Genomic DNA, 13,173 nt, shown 5'->3' with positions numbered 1-13,173 from the left:
AACTGTAGCTGCAAAATAGCTCAATCTGAGAGGTCTTAAGAAACCACAGCAAGCTGCAGTGCAGAGAGCCATGCTGAGTGTGTTCAGTTGTGCAAAGAGCAGTTGCAACTGTTTCAAATAAGAGCCTCACGTTCACAATCAGAGACTTGTGCAATATTAATGATAGATATCACACAATGGATTTTCCAAGAAGCTGACTCTTGGATATTTTAATGTAAATATTTTATTGGGGAATGCTCTCAAGATGAACATTGTTGAGGAAGTAAATAAAGCAGGATCGAGCAGAGGGAGGTGTGAGATGCAAATCAGCCTTAGTCTTTTGCTCCCATTTTTTTCAGGGTACATAGAACTGGAGTAGATTTTTAGAGATGAATCAGGAAATGGTGGCGAGGATTTTAGACCCCAGTTGGTGCAGGGAAATGATGCAGGACGTTCTTAGGAAGAGGACATGGCCTTCATGTCTGCAGTTCATTTTAGCTGATATCACATCCCCCCAAAAGGTAATTAGCTGAGATTTGTGAGTCATTAACCCTCCTCCAGGCAGCTTCAGAGATCACTGTTGAAGTATTCAAGGAGGCATCTGTGGTATGGACCATGGCATCTAGTGCAGTAGACATGGAAGTAGGGTCCATAGGCTTCTCATGTGGACACACCTCTCTGCGGGCAGGTTGAGATGTCAAGATGCCTCATGAGTATGTACTTTTTGATTCTTTGCTTGCTTTTGAATATAGACAGAAAAAAATTGATGGATGCTCTAACACCACTCTGACCTTCTAGGCTGATGATATAGTTGGGTAATTCCTTGCCCAGTAGAGCCAATCACTTGGAAACCATATAGACTTCGTGTTGAGTCCCACCACCTAGTTAAATCCAGCTTCCACTTGCAGCTCTTTGGTGCATGAAAGTGGGCTCAGCATGTTTTCCTTAATGAACCTTTCTCTTCAGTTCCTCATTCTAACTGCTCATGCAGATCACTACCTCTCCCTTCCACCATCTCTTTAGTATAATAAATCTCTCTTTCTCTTTGAGAAAAGTATTAATATTTAATTGGAAAAACTCTTAAAATGTTAGGAAAATATTAAACCAAGCACTGAATAATGCCCAGGAGAGCAGGCAGCTTGATTTGTGGAGTGAAGTTTTAGTTGTTCATTTGCATTTTTATCTAATAACAGTGACCTACTAAGTGGATCTTTTTCATGTTCCTTTTTAGAAGTAAAGTTCTATTGAGGAAGAAAATAAGTCACAAAAGGGGATGTCTGTTTACATTTCTATTCCAAAGCACCCTTTGAAACACTGTTTATTTGAACACATTAAATTTGTTCCAAAAGTATTCAGGTCATGCATAATTAAATATGTAGCTTTTAGCAATTTTAGTTGTTCCAGAATACTTGTATAATATAATTCGTACTTTTGATTGAATATTATTGTATCATGCTTCCCGATGTCTTTGTAATTTGCTATTCAAAGTTTAATTTTATGCAAGTATCAAAGGTCAAGACTGAGACAAATTTTAAATACTAAAAAATGTATCTGTTTCAACATATACTAGAGTGAAAAAAATTAACAAAATATATTCAAATGTTTTTTTCTGTATCTATATTATCATATCAGTAGATGCAGAAAAAGCATTTCACAAAATACAGCATACCTTCCTGTACCAAACACTAGACAAACTAGGGATAGTAAGAACATATCTCAACATTGTAAAAGCTATATATGCTAAACCCAAGGCCAGATCATTCTAAATGGAGAAAAATTGAAAGTATCCCCCCTAAATACTGGAACAAGTAAAGGATGTCCTCTTTCACCACCTCTGTTCACTCTGTTCATCATCATCTTTGAAACTCTAGCCAGAGCAATTAGACAAAAATAAATCAAACACATTCCTATTCATCAGTGATGAATCCACTGAAAGAGAAATTAGGAAAATTACTCATTCACAAAAAAAATGAAAGAAAGAAAGAGAAGAAAAAAAAAAACAGGTACCTGGAAATAATCTAACAAAATAGGTGAAAGACCTCTACAATGAAAACTACAGAACACTAAAGAGAGAAACTGAAGAAAAGCTGAGAAGATGGAAAGATCTCCCATTCTTCCATGCTCCTGAATAGACAGAATTAAAATTGTTTAAATGGCCATACTACTAAAAGAATTATATAGATTTAATGCAATTTCTATTAAAATCCCAATGACATTCTTCATAGAAACAGAAAAAGCAATCATAAAATTTATTTGGAAAAATAAGAGACCCAGAATAGCTAAAGCAATTCTTATAAAGAAAAATGAAGCAGAAAGTATCACTACACTGGACCTTAAACTATACTACAGAGCTATAGTAAGCTTGGTATTGGCACCAAAATAGACTTGTAGACCAATGATATAGAATAGAGGACACAGAGACAAACCCACATAAATGCAATCATGTCATACTAGAAAAAGGTGCCAAAAACCTTCACTGCAGAAAAGTCAGAGTATTCAACAAATGTTGCTGCCAAAACTGGAAATCCATATGGAGCAAAATGAAATTAAACCTCTATCTCTCACCCTGCAGAAAAACAACTCAAAGTGGATCAGAGACTTAGGCACTAGAACAGAGATCTTGAACCTAATAGAAGAAAAGATAGGCTCAAACCTTCACCATGTTGATCTAGGATATAACTTCCTTACAAGACTCCTAAAGTGCAAGAAGTAAAATCAAGAATCAATGAATGGGATGGATTCATATTAAAAAGCTTTTCCTCAGCAAAGGTAATAATCAATAATGTAAGGCAAGAGCCTATAGATTGGGAGAAAAATCTTTAGCACATAAATGTCTGATAAAGCATTAATTTCTCAGATATATAAGGAACTCAAAAAACTTAACACCAAAAAAAAATAACCCAATCAATAAATGTGCTAAGGAACCGAACATATGCTTTACAGAAGATACCCAAGTGAATCAACAAATATATGAAAAGGTGTTCAACATCTCTACCAATTAGAGAAATGCAAATAAAAACTACACTAAGATTTCATCTTACTCCTGTCAGAATGACAATCATCAAGAACATAGGCAACAATAAATGTCGGTGAGGATGTGAGGAAAAAGGTACTCTCCTACATTGCTGGTGGGACTGCAAATTGGTAGGAACACTATGGAAAGCAGTATGGATATTCCTCAGAAAACTTGAAATGGAGCCACCATTCGACCCAGCAATCCCACTCGTTGGTTTATACCTAAATGACTTAAAATCATCATACTATAGTAATTCAGCCACATCAATATTTATAGCAGCTGAAGTCACAATAGCTAAACTATGGAACCCACATAGGTGTCCTTCAATAGCTGAATGCATAAAGAAAATGTGGCATATATACTCAATGGAATATTACTCGGCTTTAAAGAAGAGTGAAATTATGGCATTTTCCATTAATGTATGGAGTCGGAGAATATCATGCTAAGTGAAATAAGCCAATCCCCCAAATCCAAAGGCCATTTTCTCTAATATGCAGATGCTACTTCACAATAAGGACAGGGGCACTAGGGAAGAATAGCAGTACCTTAGATTAGGTAGAGGAAAGTAAAGGGAGGGGAGTGGATGGGATGTGGGGATAGGAAAGATAGTAGAATACAAGACATTATTACTTTATGTACATATGTGACTGCATGACCAATATGATTCTATAACATGTATACTCAGAAAAATAAGAAGTTACATCCCATCTATATATGATATATAAAAGTGCATAAGTGCATTCTGCTGTCATGCATAGCTAGTTAAAAAACTAAAATAATTTAAAAATATATTTAAATATTGGTTTAATACTGAGGGAGATTAAGGGATATTTTAAGATATGAAATTTAATGTATCTTATTGGTTATTATGGATTATTTATGTTATCTAGGTAATAAGTGGGAAGGAGAAACCTAAGTTCTAGAGGTCAATTCATGTTCATGAACCTCAAATATTTCACATCCATGCAGAGATCGCTCCTGCATTTAATCAGGAATTTTGATTTATGATTATCATTTTTTAACTCATAAATTTGTTTGAATAGGGTCTGCAATGCCAAAAAGCTTCTTATATTAGAATAATAGTTATAACAACTAAAACAATTATGATAAAAACAAAACAAAAGTAATAGCCATTGATGGCAACCCCTGCCTCAGCCTACAACCCTGATGCAAATTTTTTTAGACACTGAATGTACCAGGACCTTGATCCTGGAATTCTCAGTATCCAGGCCTATGAGAAAAGAAATGTTCATTATATAAGTAACCCATTCTGTGGTATTTCTATTGTAGAAACATGAACTGATAAGTAATCTTAACTGTAGGATAATTTAATAACTATAGATTCCTTATGTCCAAACCAGTATTACTCCCTCAATTTCTTTGTGATTTTTCTTCTTTTTGACAATATTGATAGTCACTACAAGTCCCAAAAGAGTCAGGGGAAGCAGAGTGGATATTAGGGGTGAATTGATGCAATGCTACGTATCCCTGGAGGTTTATTCCATATGATGTGAATTGTTAGTTTGGGTGTGGAGCACCCTTTTGGTAACTTGCTAATTTAGTAAGTACATTACCATGAGAGGGAAACAATATTTGAAATTACCTGCTGAAATTCATAGAGCCTTGATATATTTCATCACAAGTAACATTGCCTTCTTAAAATACCATCACACTTAAGATATTTTTTAACTTCTTAATTTGGAAAACTTATACTGAGACTTAATGAAGGAAGCAGAACATATAAAGATGCATCAAGCTCTGATGATATGCATTACTGTCACGTCTCTGACACTGCCTAATTTCAAGAACCTACAGCAGTGCAAACCCCCATGAAATTGGGCATTCCAAGGCAGTACAATCAAAGAAAATAACCAAATGTGCAAGCACTTAAGCATGTGAACACACATATCATGTGCACACATACTCTTGGTGTACTTTTTTTTCATCAAACAGAAAAATAAATCATTACATATAATTTTGATGAGATGCAAAGGGCTCATGTCTTTCCATCAGTATTGAAACAGCATTTTTCTCTTTTGTATGCTAAAATACATTACAGTCAGAGATGAAAGATAATTTTACTCTGAGTAAAACATGGATGTATTGTGAAAGACTTTAGAAGAAAATTTCAATATACATTGAAGGGAACCCCTACTTCATTAGCTATCAACTGTCACCAATTGTTTGTAAAACAAATCAATCAAGATCAGGGTGACCACTGATTTGGAGTTCCTGATCACCAGCATGAGATAACTTGTTTAAGAAATCTACCTTCAGTAACAAAACTGCTAAGGGTACTTGGACTGAATTTATTCAATGCCGTCTGTTCTCTCAATAGTTGATGCTCAGCTGATGTTTTGAAAGATGAAATATGCAAGTATTTTTTACTTTGACATTTACTTTACCTGTCACAATTAGATCTATTACAAGACTTATTTGGATTATTTTTGTTTCTTTTGAAACCCTATTTTTAAAACATATCTTTATTATTTTTCACATAATTGAAACAGATTCTCAGTATCTCAAGTCATAATACAAAAAAGTGATTTAAAAGTAGTGGAGGCTTGCCTGGGTGGAGGGAAAAATGTCTCCATCATCACAGCCTTCACCTCAACTCTCTCTTCAATCCCCTGCCTTCCTTCTTCACATGAATGGGTGGGACTGTGTCGAAGAAGAAATGGGTAAAACAGCCCGGACAGAATTCCAGGGAAGAATTGAGATGGATTCACTGGGAAATTCAAAAAGGAGGAGATCCAGCCAAGGTGAGAGCGGTTGTGAGGAAAGATCTAGGCTGGATCTGGCTTTCCAGGGTTTGGGCAGATTCATGGGAGTTCTGGAAAAGCAGGTGACTGGGTCCTGAAAAAGAGATGACCTGACTTGATTCATGAGTTGGATTTGCAGGGCTGAAGGGAGATGGATTTTTTAAGACATTAATTTTGTCCCATTAAAGAAATTTTCTATATGTGTTTTTTTGAGGACTTACAATGAATATTCAACTTTTTTTTGTTGGTTGGTTTTGGCAACTCTTCTAACATTGTCAGAAATGTGCTTTTTGGATGCATCACATTGAGTCTATGGAGGTACAGCTGGGATTTACCCACTATTCTTGGGCTTATCAGCTTCCAGCCCCAGAGTCTTGAATATGATAGTCAGTGGGAATACATTAAATTGGGATTTATATAAATATTTTTGTATCTTTGTATCTATTTTCCTGGAAAATGTCCCAGAGGTTGTATCTATGTTAATAGACATTATATGGGCAGGAAATTGAAGATATTAAAAAAAATACTGAAAAGAAAAAGAAAGGAAGGAAGGGAGGGAAGGAGGGAGAAAGCAGAAAAGAAAGAAAACTCTCAATAACTTTTTTTGGTACTAGATCTCTCAGTATTTTTCATATATTCATATATTCTTGAGCATTGCAAATATCCAAGATACAAACAAAATAAACAGCATTTCAGGAAGATAGTTATCTATTATTGTATCTATTATTAGAGTTGTGTATGTGTGTGTATGTGTGTGTGTGTGTGTGTGTGTGTGTGTGTGTGTGTGCTTGATGTCTGGCACCAATGTTAAGTGAAATATACTTGGGAAATTGGGCTTTCCTAGTGTTTATCTTAGGATGCCCTAAATTAGCAAGCACTATTTATTTATTTATTTTTAAAGTAAACACAAAATTCACATCTAAAATACCATCTTGGATTAACTAAAACAGTAAGCTTGAATATCTGTTTGTTCATGAAAAAACATATGCACACAAGAATCACAAATGTTATACATAATGTAGCTCTGGTATTCATTCTCAACATCATACACACACACACACACACACACACACACACACACACAGATGTGTCTTACTGTGCTTTAAATTGAAAGATTTTTTTCAAGGTCTGCACTACTTTCCTTGATCCTTGAAACCAACACTATGCACAGACTCTTTTATGTTTTCCAAAGTCATTCTTTGAAGGAACTGAATGTACCTTGCATATTTCCCTGCATTTGGGGTGTGTTTTCATCTGAATTTGTTTATTATTTCCAAGTATAGAAGACTGTCAGTCTGCCCTGTTATTTCTAAATTGCAGAATTGCAAAACAAAAGTCATGTCTACACAAAAGCTTGGCTTACTTTGGTTCAAATTTACAAAGAACTTTGGAATGAAGTCAAATCCAGTAAGTATGGAAACCTTTCCCACTCAGGAATGTCTCGCCTTTGCTATTCTGTAAAATCTACCAATCTTGTAGTTTACAGTTTTACTATAATTCTAGCCATTTGAAAGCTGTACTCCTCTTCCAGATTTTGTCAAGAACAAGCATGGTTCTTAGCAAGAGGGCAACTCGACATAATTTTCTCCACTGGGCAGTTACCTGCACATCAGTATGCAGCATCTCCTTCCAGAAAATTTAGGCAATTACATTAGACAATTATCAAATTGGATAACTCTTATTTAAATGGTTTTCCTCAACAGTGGCAGGTGGAGAGGCAGGGGTTGTGTAAATAAAGCTTAATTCCTTTAGGTACTTAAACAAAACATAATTATGGTGCAAATTAAAAGTTACAATAATTCAGAAAAGGAAGATCAGTTAGAGTTTGAAATGCAAAGAAACAATTTTGCATTTCTCCTCCCTCTTTTTTTCTCCCAAATCATGTAATTCTTATGTAGAAGTTACCACCTTGTTATCTCTTACTGTTAATTTGCTCTAATAAATTGACAGAGTTCTAGATTATAATACTGCTGAGAGTGTGGTGAGGGGATACCAGAGAAGAGCAAGCCAGGGGCAGGGAGGACCCTCGTTTCCCTGAAACTTGCATATGTGAGTAGAAGCCAAGCATCACTGATAAAGATGAAGGAACTGATTTTATGTTTGAAATGACACTTAACAGCCTTTGTAGTTCCAACCCATTCAAATTAATTGTCATTAAAACAAGCCAGCAAAATAAACCATAATCCAGTCTTTGGAGGAATATTATGGTATCCAGTGCCTTCATTAACTTAAAACCTATACTGACAAGTTTGGTCAAGTGATTTTTTTTTTTGCAAAAATTATTCCAAAACTGAACATAAGCCTAATTGTAAGAACTGAAACTATAAATCTCTAAAAGTAAAACATGGCATATTTTTTGTTACCTGAGAGGACTTTGTTACCTGATTTCTTAGATAGAAAATATAAAGCACAAACAGCAAAAGAAATGAAATGAGTAACTTGAACTCCATCAGAGTTAGAATATTTTGTGCTTCAAAGAACACTAATAAGAAATTTGAAAAGATATTCCCCATATTCAAAATTAAACATAATGCAAGTATATGATCTAATATCCTCACTCCTAGATATTCACCCAAATGGATTGAAAACTTGTGCAAACAAAAACCTACACAGGAATATTTATAGCAGCTTTATTCATAATTAGTAAAACTTGAAAGAAACCAAAATCTTCTTCAGTAGGTGAATGGATGAAATAATTGTGATGATTCTGTGTAATTAAATATTGTTCACAGATGTAAAGAAACCAACTACCAAGTCATGCAAAGACAAAGAGGAATGTTAATACATATTGCTAAACAAAAGAAGCCAATCAAAGAAAATTGCATATTATATAGTTCCATATATTTCAAAATATATGAAAGTCTAAAAGAACAAGGTTATAGAGACAGAAAATAAGCAGTTGTTCTCCATGGTGCAGAGGTAGAAAAAGGAAAGACAAATTAGTAGTTGAAACACAGGAATATTAAAAGAAGTTAAACTATTCTATATGAGATGGCAATGGAATATTCATGAATACATTTTTCTGAATCTATAGAAGTATAAAATGCAGAGTGAGTTCTAATGTAAACTATATACTTTAGGTAAAAATAATGCTTCAATATTGGGTCATCAATTATAACAAAAGAACCACACTAATACAAGGCATTAATAATACTGCAATGGGGGAAGGGAGTATATTGAAACTCTCTGTAAGTTCTACTAATTTTTTCCCTGTAAACTAAAACTACTCATTAATTTTTTTTTAAATAAAGAAATGTAGAAAGGCATAGTATGCTAATACTAAAAGTAAAAGTAAAAATAATACCAAACTGAAGAATAACAAAATGTTTTCAAGTCATATATAAAAGAAGGGATTTTCATCCAATATGTACAAACACTTAGCTAGAAGATAATATCAAGAAGATAAATATCTCTAGGAAAAGTTGGGAAAATGATCTGAAGAGCCATTTCTTCAAAGTACATATTTAAATCACTAATAAATATGTGAAAAATGTTCAATTATTAGTAATTAGGGAAATACAAATCAGTGATATAGCACTTAACATTTACCAGTCCACCAGGACAGCCTTAATAAAAATAGATGGACAATGATAAGTTTTGCTTAAGGTCTGGGCATTTTAATTTTTTTTTTCCTGATTAGGATGTAAAGTGGTACAGTCTGAAAATTTTTCAAGACAAACAGTGTAAACAGCTGGTTCAGTATTTTTACTTCTAGATATGTAACAAAGAAAGCTGAAAAAGAAAATAAATAGGTTCATGCAAAACTTTTGCACTTGGAAGCTCATAGAAGCATTATTCATAATAGCCCCCAAATAGAAAGCCCATCAATTGACAAATGGGTAAATATAGGAGTATAGTTTATCCAACAAAGGAACTCTGTTTAGCTGTAAAAGAGAATGAAATTCTGATACATGCAATGGTATGTACAAGCCATGAAGCATGACACAAACAGTCAATATTTTGAGTTCACTTTTTTTATGAAATGCCAAATATAGGCAAATTCATAGAGCCACAAAGTAGATTAGGATTTGCCAGTGGTTTGGGAGAGAGGACAATGTAGAATGACTACTATGGCAGGATTGGTTTTAGTTGTTTAAAATATTCTGGAATTAGTGTGTTCAAGATATACACAGTGATGTGCAGCCGTCACCATTAAATTTGTGATATTTGGATTATACTTAAATTTATTAAAAGTTTTATAATGAACACAAGATTACTTTATCATTGAAAAAAATCCAATTTACTATGTTACAATAAAAGAGAAGAGAAAGGCAATTTCAATAAACACAGAAAAAATAATTTAAAAAGTAATAACCATGCAGTATGAAACAAGCAAATGAAATCCTGAATGACTAAAGCATTGAATTGGACTTTCTCACTTTGATAATGGGCATCTCCAAATAAATCTATAGATATTTTAGCTACTTAATGTCAAATATGGAATGATTTTCTGGCAAAATAGGAAAGATGATGTATGCTCATTATCCTGCCTCAATTCAGCACTATATAAAGTGATATTATTGATTGAAATAAAGCAGGAGAATGAATTTAATGGCACAAAGATTGAGAAGAAAAAGTAAAATTGTCTCTATTTGCATTTGTAGTTATACAGAATATATTAACCAATTCACAAACTATTAGAACTCACAATTAAATTTAGTAAGTTCCCAAGTTACAAGTTAATATATAGAATTGATCTGCATTTTTGTTTTCTAGCAGCAATCAGAAAATAAGATTAAAAGTAAATAGTTCTACTTAAAGAAGTATAAAAATTTAGAAACTAATGAAACAAATTCATGAAGCTGTCACAACTACTGAAAGTGTCAAGTGGAAACAGAAAAGTCAATAAAGGTGTATGACATAGTCTTTGGTTAAAACACTCAATATTGCTAATATATCAGTTTTTCCAAATGAGTCTATAGATCCAGTGACATCCTGATCATAGATCCAGCTATTTTTTTAAGGTCTTAAAACAATTACTTTCAAGAACAGAGTTTCAAGATAAACTGATATTTGACATTAGACAAAGAACTACAATTTCAATAATAAATAGACTACTGAAAAACGTGATCAAAAATTTGAGCGAACACTTCAAAAACTAAGATATGCAAATAATCGATGAATCTACAAGCTCTTAATAGAATTAGGTATCAGGAAACCAAAAATTAAAATCAAAATGAGATAGCACCATGTGTCCAATTAAAATAAAAAGACTGACTGCTAACAAAAGTTAGCTTCCATATATTAGTGGGATGGGAGTAGACAATGGTGCAGCCACTTTGGGAGACTCTATACAATTTCTTATTAATATTAAGCTTATATCTTACTATGTAATCTCAATTCTACTCCAACATATTCATCTAAGGCAAAAATATTGGTTTAGAAAAATATTTATAAAAATATGCACAACAGCTTAATTCATTTTATACCTAAATGAAAAAAAATCAAGTAGCTCAATAAAAGAATATATTTTAAAGGAAACATTTTATTCTCACAGTGAAACACTGTCAGTAGTACAAAGAAATGCATTATTGATACATGGAAAAAATATGGAAGAATATCAAAATATTATAGTAATTGAAAGCAGACTTATGCAGACAGTGTATATGATATGATTCACTGTTGTGAAGGGTTTAGAGAGGGGTTAAGAGAATTTTTTTTGAATGATGGCAATGTTCTATAGTTTGATACAGGTTTATGCATTTTCAAAGATTCATCTAATATTGGCATAAGTTTTCAGTTGTACAAATTTTCCGTAAAAAAATACTGTCCCTAAATTTCTCACACTAGCTCAGGAATAAATTCTAGAATATTTAGTGAACTAATCTAACAATTTACCCTGAAATGCACCTACACTTATACAAAAAAGATGAATAGTTAGACAGATAAACAAACTATAAATGGATAGCAATGTGCTAGCAGCTATAGTAAAATCGTAATTTTAGAACCTGTCTGGGGGTATATATTTACTCACTCTAAAATTATTCCAAACTGTTTTGTATCTGAAAAATCCAAAGTAAAGTTTAAAATGACCGTTACAGGTTTTGTGATTGTGTTTGCCTTTAAAAACATTGTCAACAAAAATAATTGAGGATACAACATTCATTTATACTGGATTCTATAAAAGTATTTTCATTTTAAGTGAAAAAAAATTAAATTGAAGACTAAAAATCCTACTTTTAGTTCCTATAGATAACCCACTTTGTGGTAGTTTACCTGTAAACCCCGTACCATACTGCTCATTACAATTTGAAAGGAGAAAACATATCCTGATTTCCAAGTCAGGAAAGCCAAATCCATCAAGCATCCAAAATGTCAAGTGCAATCTAATTTTGCATGAAGCCATTTAAATGAAACATCTTCTGACAAACAGACAGAGGGGTAGAAATAGAAATGGCAGTTGGAAACCACTAAAATCAGACTAGCTCTTGCTGTCTGAATTATGGTTTGGATAGAGACCCCTCTATCTAGTTCCCTCCATCCTTCCCTACTGTGGTTTCTTATGAATTCACAATTATTGAGAGTTTTCTACATCATGTATAGAAATTACAGATCTAGTTTTATTCCCCAATGTTTTAAACAGCACACCAAATCTCACTGAAGTAAAGTGACTCACCAAGTTCCTAAAATATAATTCTCTAATTGCCAATTGAAAGTTCTATTAAAATAATAATTCAGAGTAACAGGATAACATAAAAACAGTTGCTTATGTGATTTAATTTTCATTTCTTTCTTGCATTTATTGATAGACTGAAAAATGTACATTAGCTTTCTTCCTTTATTACCCAAATAACTCATTAATTTTGAATAAATTAATGTAGAATAAATTAATCCAAATGAAGAGAAGGTTGTCTTTCCCCTTCATTGTACCATTGAAGCACAATTTTTGGTGAATTTTATTAGATGACTTGCCAATTCAATTCTGTGGCTTTTAATCATATTTTCAAATACATTATTTTTTTAATGCCTAATTAAATACTCTTGTGCATTATTCACTCAAAGGTTGTTATAGTAAAAAATGAATGGCCTCAAATATTCCTATCCAAGGGTCATTTGACTGTTGTTTCCTCAAGCAGAATGAAGAACAACTTATGAAACACCACCTTTTTTTTCAACTGTTTGCATTTTAAACACGTTCTGCCACTTCATATGCCTTAAGACTATCTCAACTGCAGAATGGACACACAGGAGCATAGGGGTTAAATTTCAGAACCTGAGATTGCACTGTACTGTGGAGATACCAACCCAGTTCCACCAAGTGATTGGGTAATCTGCCTTTGTCCTTCTGTATTAAGGAAAATGCTGGCAATTACATGTTCTAAAACAGCTTTCTCGTCGTTTTACTCTTTTACTATAATTATTTGTGTTACTTTGAAACTCGCAGGGAATGGACATAATGTGTGGAAAAGAACCATT

The sequence above is a fragment of the Callospermophilus lateralis genome, chromosome 4 (assembly GCF_048772815.1).
Source record: "Callospermophilus lateralis isolate mCalLat2 chromosome 4, mCalLat2.hap1, whole genome shotgun sequence".
Taxonomy (NCBI): Eukaryota; Metazoa; Chordata; class Mammalia; order Rodentia; family Sciuridae; genus Callospermophilus; species Callospermophilus lateralis.
Note: the sequence above shows the minus strand (reverse complement) of the source record.